The sequence below is a fragment of the Alligator sinensis genome, unplaced genomic scaffold, assembly GCF_000455745.1.
Source record: "Alligator sinensis unplaced genomic scaffold, ASM45574v1 scaffold492_1, whole genome shotgun sequence".
Lineage (NCBI taxonomy): Eukaryota > Metazoa > Chordata > Crocodylia > Alligatoridae > Alligator > Alligator sinensis.
The window spans coordinates 1,820,730-1,830,318 of NW_005842186.1; the positions used below are offsets into that span (position 1 = coordinate 1,820,730).

The 9,589-nt window shown below is 43.0% G+C and overlaps 1 protein-coding gene across 4 annotated transcripts in view; it reads right to left on the minus strand.

Annotated features, from left to right (window-relative positions):
- NEO1 (neogenin 1) overlaps window positions 1–9,589 on the minus strand; it is a 384,856-nt gene that overhangs the window by 301,697 nt on the left and 73,570 nt on the right. The gene's annotated exons all lie outside the window — the stretch shown is intronic.

Sequence of the window (9,589 nt, forward strand, 5' to 3'; positions counted from 1 at the left end):
AGGGCTTTTTTTTTCCTTTTTCTTTTTTCAATTGCTGGGATGCTGGGGCCAGGCAGGGCAGCAATCAGGGGGCAGGAAGGGGATGGGGCCGGGGGCGGGCAGGCAGGCAATGGGGCCAGGCAAGGCAGTGATCTGCGGGGGCTGGGGCAGCAAGCAGGGCTGGCAGAGGTCCCCCCATGGTCCCCTCCCCCATCCCACAGCCCTCCCCACCCCCTACTTACCGGCAGAAGCCCAGGTCCAGCTCCCTGCACAGGCAGGCAGTGTGTGTCAGTACTGGGGAGACGGCCAGCCATAGAGATGCTTTGGCTGGCTACCAGAGCATCTCTGTGAAGGACCAAGCCTCTGGTTGTCTCAGGGCACGGTCCAGGACCATGCCCTGCCCCACTTTTTGCCCCACATTTTTTTCTGACCCCTGGATATCCTGGGGTCTGTTGCCCCCACGTTCCCACACGTGCCTCTTACAGCATCTCAAAGGGCTTTGAGACGCTACCAGACACACGCACGCACTCATGTGGATGCACCTGTGGTCTTTACACTAATGTAAACTGTTCTTACACTGGTGTGAAAAAATTTTTTTTAAAAACCCAGCAAAATGTATAGCTCTACACCAGGTCCTGAACACTGGAAAAGGAGGCACAGGCTCCAAGCTAAACCAGCAAAGCATCTCAATAGTAGGAAGGTGTATGTTAATGCTTTGTCCCCAAGATGCAATGCAATGCCATCAACTTATTTCAACTTTGAATATTTACTGATATTGTTGATATTGTAATTGAAGTTTTACTTTACATTGTCATTATCAGGGATCCCGGTGTTCTGCAAGAAATAAGCAAAAAATATCTGCTTAACACACAAAAAAACTGCATTTTTCCGCAAACCACCAATAGTATGGCAGCATTCAGTGGCACCACTGCCGCTCTCTCTTATTTTTTGCCGCGGTTTTTGCCTCTTGGCCAATCAGTAGCACCCTCCTCCCCACAGGACGCCACCGTCAGTAGATCATGGAAGACCACGGATTCTGTAGTTTTCCATGACAAATGGAAAACTAGGATCCCTGGTCATTATCACACAAGACTCCTGTGAAGGATTTCATGTATGGTGACTGGAATTTCCTCCCTCTCCATGTTTGTGTTGTAGAGAATGCTCACACATTTAACCACCCTTAATCTTACTTAACATAAATCTATCAAAAAGATGGCTATAAAGCAGGTGAATAAACTACAAATCATTTGGATGCTCAGAACCAAAAGACATCCCACTGAGAAGTTCTATATTGCCACACACCATTTTCTTAACAGGTTTCAAAAAACTTTCCCAGAATTTTCCATGTGAACTAAAGGAACCCCCCCCTTTAACGGAAAACAAAAGAACAAGAAATTGTAACTTAAAGGGCAAATATTTTTTAAAGCAGACACACCTGAAAATAGACACTTATAATTTAAGTGGCTTCTCAACTATAAAGCTGTAATATTAATATTAATTTTAAAGGATTATCCATCTTAATTTTTTTCAGCCATCATTTAAAAATGAAGGATTAAATGGCCAGAATAGCTAAAATTACTCTTCAGTCAATCAAATAATTTCCATGAGCTTTACTCATTTGACAATTTCTTACAAGTTGAATGTGTCTTAGCCATAGTATAATCAAATAATTAGGTTCTAAATCCCTGTGAAGTCTACCATTAACATTAGCTAATGCTTAAGGTAATGCTTAGCTCTTAGAACTAAACTAAAGCTCTCGCAAGTCCTTCTTTAAATTGGAGTTATAAAATCAATTTGAAGTTCACTACAGCTGTTTAATTTGAGGTTTTCATTTTGTTTTCAATCAGTTCTGTGCAGCAGAAACTTTTTTTTTTTTTTAAATGAAAGCTATGATTATCATGTATTCCTGACTCCAGAAGTCTGTACTTTAAGAGAAAACTAGACTCACAATAGGATCCCAAGAGCTGGCAAGACTGTGTAAACCATTTGGAGCATTTGTGTGAATGCGATTTTTTTTTTTATTGTTTCAACTGTACTTTTGGGGAGGTGGAGAATAGTTCTTTGTCTATTTTAGAAAATGACTTCACCAACATGCACTACTTGGCACTAGCTAGCAATCTTACACATGAAGGAAACAAGTATTTACATGTCACAAAGCAGGCAGTGTTTGCCTAAAAGCTCAATGCTTAGCAGGTAATGACCCTGCTAGCAAATGTGTTTTGCTGATTTAGGGAAAAGCCAAAACAGTGAAAAAAAGATTAGGCTAGTGGTTTTCAACCATTCTAAACTCAAACTTGTTAGACTCAAGGCACCCGTCAGAAAATACCAGCTTTTCTTTTTCACTTAGTTTTTCAATTCATAAAAATAATAGAACAATTCTTCTGTTACAAAGAACTCATCTAGGACAGGTCTGAATGTTGCTGACACTATGGATTCCTATTTGGAGTCTCTGGGTTTATACATCTCACAGTGTTAACATTGCATAGAAGGATCCTGAAAAGATGCATAAGCACCTAATGGTGCCTCGTCACCCTGGTTAACAGTCACTGGGCTAAACTGTACTTCATTTTGGCTCTTTTTGTGAAAAGCTTAACTTCACAAAGGATTACATTTTGAAATGCAACTTGTGCTGACTTTCACCGGGGTGAGGAAGAAGCCTGCTCCCTCAGTGTTACTTGGGGTTCTTTTCACATTTCTTTTTTGCACAAATCTGGGGCTTCATTTAAGCAACAACAGAGCCAATGCCAATATAGGACCAAGACTTTTTAATCACAGCATTCTGAAGACAGTCAGAGTGTCTAAAGCTCTTCTGAAACTCTCCAGAAAAATCATATGTATAAGATATTATGAACTTAGCACCTCCATGGCTATAATTAGAAATATATTAGTTTAACAAAACAAGATAGATTTTATATTGAACACAGAGATGAGAACCATGCAGCAAGTTACAGAGACATGCAGTAATAAACATTTAACATTACTGCGCAATTTATCCCATACTTATGACTAGATCACATGCCCACGAATCCATCTTCCTGGAACTTTATGCTAAAGACCTAAACCCTAGCAACTTCAAAGGAAGTTGATTAATAATATGACTACCATAAAACCATTCTTCCTTCCCTTAAATACAGAACTTTCCCTGCTTGGCACTTGGGATGTACATGATTCAATCCTGAATGAATAACTGATTTATACACGTGGCTTTATGAAGTCTTGTATCTTGTGCTCTGCAAGGTTAGAAATGAAATCTCACACCTTCAGGAAAGGTGGGAGGGGAATCTTACTTTCCAATGGGACTCAACAGTCATTCCACTTTCAGTCATGGAAGGGCCCTAGATATTGCTACAAAATCATTTTCTAGGTAGAAAAGCTATTTAGGGCATGTCTGGAATGGCATAAGAGTTACTCTCTTGCTCTGAGCTCTGCAGACCTGGACTTCGCTATAAAGGCACCCAACATTACAGGCAAAGAAATAAGTAGTCCAAACTGAATGCTGAAATAGTGCAAGAGGGTAGATCTGCAGTGGGCATTCTTCAAACTGCATCTTAAGTGCAGCAATTTAGGTTGTATCAAGGGCTCCTGGAAGATTTGGAAAAGTGCTCCTAGCATTTTAAATAACTAAACTACTAAGCTTCTCCAAAATGGAGCATGTGGTATATGTAAATTGATTTAAATTTCTTCTGAAGTACTATACCTTTCTTGCACTTTAGGGGAAAAAGTGAGGGTTACTAAACATCCATTAAGCATTTACAGAAAGCATACCTGTTCTACTATCATTGTATTTGCTCCTTTGCTGCAGAATCTTTTCATAGCCAATGTGTTTATTACTTTGTCTACACCAGGATTTTAACTGAAATATAGCTCTCACATGCTACCAATAATGCAGACATGAGCACAGGAGAAGGCAAAAGAGAAAAGAATTCTACCCAATGCAGAAGAGTGCCCAGCTGCTTAGTTTACTACTACACATCTTCCAACTTTACAACAGTTGAAATTCTTGCCATAGCAATCCCCTAAACTAAAGAGGCATAAGCAGCCATGACCACATTAAAGGGGGTATTTTAATGAGTTTAGGGTTTTTGTATTCTATGTTAAAAAGAAAAAAGGAAATCAGTCAAAAGGAAAACAATTAACAAAAGATAGGGGGGGGGAAGAGGAAATGAAACACTCATTTTCTCCAACTAAGCATAACTTTTTATTACTAAAATCTTGTCTATAATATATTAAAGACAGGGGTCCTCAATCCCCAGCCTATAGGTCTTCCCAAGAGTCTGGAAATTTGGCAGGGGGGAGGGATGGCAATTAAGGCTACCACCCCTCCCTCACTGCCAAATTTCCAAGCCCCACAGGCCAAATGACATGGTCATGCACATGGGATTCTGCCAGAACAAACAGGGGCAGGGTGAGATGGAGCGACAGAGCCCAATCTGGCACACATGGGACCCAATCTGGCATGCACAGGGCTGGGACCTGATCTGGCACACACGGAACCAGGCATGAGACTGAAGTAGAAGGACCCGATCTGGTCCAGGCAGGACGAGGGCTGGGGCCAAGGCAGGGGACTCCAAGCCAGCAAGCATGGGGCAGGGCCAAGGCAGAGGCCCTAATCCAGTGCACACAAGGGTGGGCTCTAATCCAGCACACATGGGGCCACAGCTAGGGCCAATCCCATGCAGGGCTCCAGCCACAATATGACATACCAGAGGGGGGCTCCATCCAACACACGCCAAAATCAGGCCCAGGGACAAGATCCGGCCCGTGAAGCCACCTGGCACCACCGATCTAGCTTTCAGGCCCAAAAGGTTAGCCATGAATGTATTATGGCAAACTGAGCAGGTAGAAGGGACTGAAAAAGTGTTAACTCAGCTCTCAAGAAGGACAGAAGAGTGGCTATAGCCTGTAGATCCTAAATATGATTATGGAGCAGGATTCTCAATTTAGTCAGCCAGTTTCCTACAATCCCCAAAGTTGTTTAGCGCTATCATAACAGCTCATTTACAACCTCTACTGCTGATAACCTTTATGATCTTTGTTGTTATGAAGCTATGTTATTGCCTTTCCAGTCCATTCAGTAGTGTTACCTATCTACATTTTCCTTGGTCATCCTCCTTTTCTTGTGTTGTCCCAAACTAGGATTTGTCCAACTGAGCTGTATACAGTATCTGTAAGAGTCATCTATTATCATCTCATTTCAAACACTTGTATGTGTGACGTGATGGTACTAATAATCCCTAGACAGATGCTTTGCCATAAATGCCTAAAGACATTCAATAGCACAGCAAGATAATCCTGAACAACAACATGGACTTGGAAGTGCTACTCAGCAAATGCCACAGAAATTGTAAGAAATAAATTTGAACATCACAGTATCACAATCCAATTAAAGTTCCTATAGGGAACTCACCCCTGGTGTTGCCATCTTCAAGTATGGCAGCCGTCTCAAATCAGTTCCTATAGAGTGCTGTATTATCCAGTCATGAATTCCTCTTTGTTAAAGTACACGCATTATAGATTTCCTGTATAAATGGATATATATACACCCATATCATCTTTTCACAGTTGAAATCACTAAGATCTGATCACTGCAAGCTCAGATGGATAAAAATGCTATTTTTGAGTAAAATGAACACAAACAGGTTTGTATATCCACTAATCCATTGCTAAAAAGATGTATCAGTAGCAATATCAGATAACTCGAGTCATGCCTTCATTTAGAGATTAAGTTTACTGAGATAGTAAAACATAGGACTAGAAGGCACCTTCCAGGCCTTTTGAGTGCAATCCCATGATACCTCAGGCACCATATCATATAATCCCTTTCATATATTTAGGAAACAGCATGCGTTCTTACCAAATAATTAATCTCTAGTTAACAAGTCCAGCGACGCACTGTGAAAGCATACATGCTCAAAATGCAGACATTTGGCATCTCTCTGTTAGATACCCATGCTTTTTCCCAGTCTATGATTTTCTTTATTTTAATTTATATACCTCATCCATAAAGGGACACCTATCCTTGGCTCTCAGTGTTCCCTGAAACTTTTTTAAACTACAACCAAAATAGATTTAATAATCCTACTTCATTTAATAACAAAGATATGTGTTCTCCCAGCAACTCAAATCATATTTAAGATTTTTATAATCTCCCAAAGCTCTCCTAATTTCTTCAGAGATACTGAAAAGTAAAATGGGCCTTTCAGGATGCCCTAGAAGTAACCAAACTAGGACAGAAGGAAGTAATCCATGAAGCAAAAGGAACCTCCCAGGCAACACACCAACACTTATGTCCCTTCACCTACTTTTATCTGTGCAGCTCAAACCTGGCCTTCCCCACCAATCTATTTACAGCTGTGGAGGAGAGAACAGGACAGTCTTTCAGACACATCAGTGCTACACTTTCTAAGACCCAACAGGTCAAAAAGAAGCAAGTTAAAATTCTATCGCTTAATATATAACCAATGCAGATCCATGCTCCTCAAATAGGCGCTTTATAAAAGTTACAGAAATGTACATCATCTTTTATTTCTAAATGGATTTAAAATGTAGCACAACACAAAATACATGATAAGAGTGTAATGTGACAAGGACAAAAGGTACCGATGCAGTTCTAAAAGGGCTGGGATGTTGTTGTAGCCACAATGAGAGTTGTTGGCTTAGAAACGGTACTTAAAGGTCTGGTTTTTTGGGAACTGGCTTAGAGGTATAGATATACGCATTATAAGGGGTCAAGATGGGCAGCAGGGGTTAATTGGATTTCTAAAGAGCTTGGGAGACGCACACAGTTTCTCATGGCCCTGAAAACAGATGGGCTATCTAACTCAACAAGGCCAACAGATGGACACAACCTGAAAATTGAAGGGGGGCATGCCATAACATGAGATCACAGCATTCAAGGCAGACTGGTTGTCTAACACAACAAGGACGCACAGCCTGGGAACCAAAGAAGTATGTACCATACTGTCCCATAACACAAGATAAGTGACACCAGCAACAAGAACTCAGAGAAGGTGGGGTCTAAGTCCTAATTTTCGGGGAACAGACCAAATTAGGAGAAAGCCCAGAAGGCTACGTGGACGTGTGACCACAGAGAGACAGCCAACCAGAGATAGTCACAGATGAAGAGTCATCAGGAGTCATCAAGGGGGAAGGAGAATACAAAAGCAGAGACTCGAGATTAACAAAGGGTACCTCCTTGTCCTTCCTTCTCTTACTTGAGAGGGGTTCCCATCCCCGTCCCCCGGGAAGGGTCCCCGAAGCCACCATGGACTGAGGGCATACCAGCAGCCTGTCTCATGCACCGCACTGGAGGGCGGCTGTGGGTCTCGGCATCCCACCTCCAGACTGCTGACACCTAAGAGAGAGAGCCTCAGAGTGAAGACTGCATCCTGACCAGACGTACTTGGACTCTGATGACAGCCCTAGGATTGATAGATATAGAATTGTTTGAACTGTTGTTTTGGTTTTTTTTACTCTGTATCAAAAAATTTGCATATTATCGACTGGCAGGTGTTGTGGTCTTCCTAAGGGTTGTGCCCGCCCGGAACAAAGGTATAAGGGCTGGGTCAAAATCCAGTGGCAACAAGAGGCAAGGGTTTTTCTGAGATACCTGTTATTGAACCAGCTGTATAGTTGGGAGAGCTGTTGGGCAAGTTTTCTGTGGCTTTCCTCGGCGTTATACTGAGGTCACCTGAGGAAGGACACCTGATGCCCCAAAGCTTGTCCAACAGCTCTCCCAACCATACACTTGGTCCAATATAACAGATATCACAAAAAACCTTGCCTCCCAATGCAGTTGCAAATTCTGCAAATGAAAGAACAGAACAATCTCTTGAAAGTAGGTAAATGGATAAAAACTTACTAAAAGGCAGCAATAGCAGAAGTCTTAGCGATGTTCTCAGGGAGAAGACAGGACAATCAGTTAAATACCTAAAACATTTATATGCTAATGTGAGGAGCATGGGGTACAAAACAGGAAGAACCGGAGGTCCAAGTACAGTCACAGAATTGATCCAATTGGGATTATGGAGACATGGTAAAATAGTTCACACGATTGGAGTACAGTCATGGGTGTGCAGACATTAGCATCTGGTGTTCATCCAGACTCATAGATTGCACAACACTGCAATACTGTAGTGAGAAAACCCTTCCAGATGAGACTGCATCGAATCTCTTTCAGTTGTTTTCTCCACCATGCCAACAGCAACTGCTATCTACTCTGCAAAGAGCTTCATCCAGGTAACTCTCATCCATTCCACAACCTAATTCATACGCTGGGCAAGACAGCCAGATACTATTGGCTGGATCAGGTCATACAAATCTTATTGTCACTGAAGTTCCCTTAATCTTTGTCTTGTCCCATCAGTCCTAGAAACAAGCTAAACTGGAAATAAAAGTTGTAACTTTAGGTAATTCCTTCAAAACCAGAACTCTCAAGCAGCAGATGCATTTGCTCAACACCTTTTCAACATTCTTAAAGGGAAAAAAATGTTGCCAAACAGTAGCTCTGTCCACTCTTGGTATGGTCTAAAGATGAGACTATAATTTCCAGGGGTCGACTATGTGCAGGGACAGACTCAATTTGTGATTCTGCAGAAACTGCAAAATCAGGCATTGTCCATGAAATCCATGGGGAGAGGGAAGGGGCACAAAAAACATTCTAATATAATAAAAGCCTTTGTCTGTCTGTCCATAATGCTTTATTCACACTCTGATTGGTTGTCTTGGCAGCCAATCACAATGCTGACTGAAACAACCAGAGTGCTCCAAGAGCGTACCGGACAGGAGGCGGTAGTGGCATGGCGGAGCACCGCCATGATGGCAGGGACAGAAGGAATGGAGCAGGGAGGTGAGGCCAGCACGGCTGGCCTCGTTCCCACCCCCCAGCCCTGCTCCCTGGAGGCAGCAGTGGCACAGGGTGCTGGCCGAGGGGGGATGGAGAGGACGGCAGGGAAGGTTTCTCTCCCGCCCGCCCCCCACTTCTGGGAGGCGGCAGCAGCGGCGCAGGATGGTAGGTGGCGGCGCTCTGTCCCCACCCACCTCACCCCTGTCATTCCTGACGGGCAATTGGCTAGTACTAAAAATAAAATGTGTGGAGTCAGTGTTCCTCACTGTCGCTGTGGCCTGACCTCACACCCTGCTGTGGAGGTGAGGGGGGAAGAGTCACTGGCACAAACAGGAGCAGCCAAGTTGGCCACCACTTCCACCACCTCCCCACTCCTTGGCTGAGAAGGATGCCTGTCACATGGCCACGGCCCCTTTACCAATCAGCAGCAATGGGGTAGTACCACACAATGGACAACCCTCAGCCAATCAGCAGTGAGGGGTGGGGCCACAGTGACCCCCCTCAGCCATTCAGAAGCATGGGGGGTCTCCGCCACAACTAATCACACACTGCTACAGAACAGCTGATAAATGGCATTTACAAAATACAGCCCAAAGTTTCATTTAAGAAAATGCAGACAAGCAACAAGCAAGTCTGTAGGAACACAAGTCCAAAAGCCCAAGTTCAGCATCTCACAAAAACATTAAAGCCAAGGCTGGACCCCTACAATGCCTCAGGTATTACACACAATGAAAACATTCTATGTTGTAGCCTAAATACACTCTT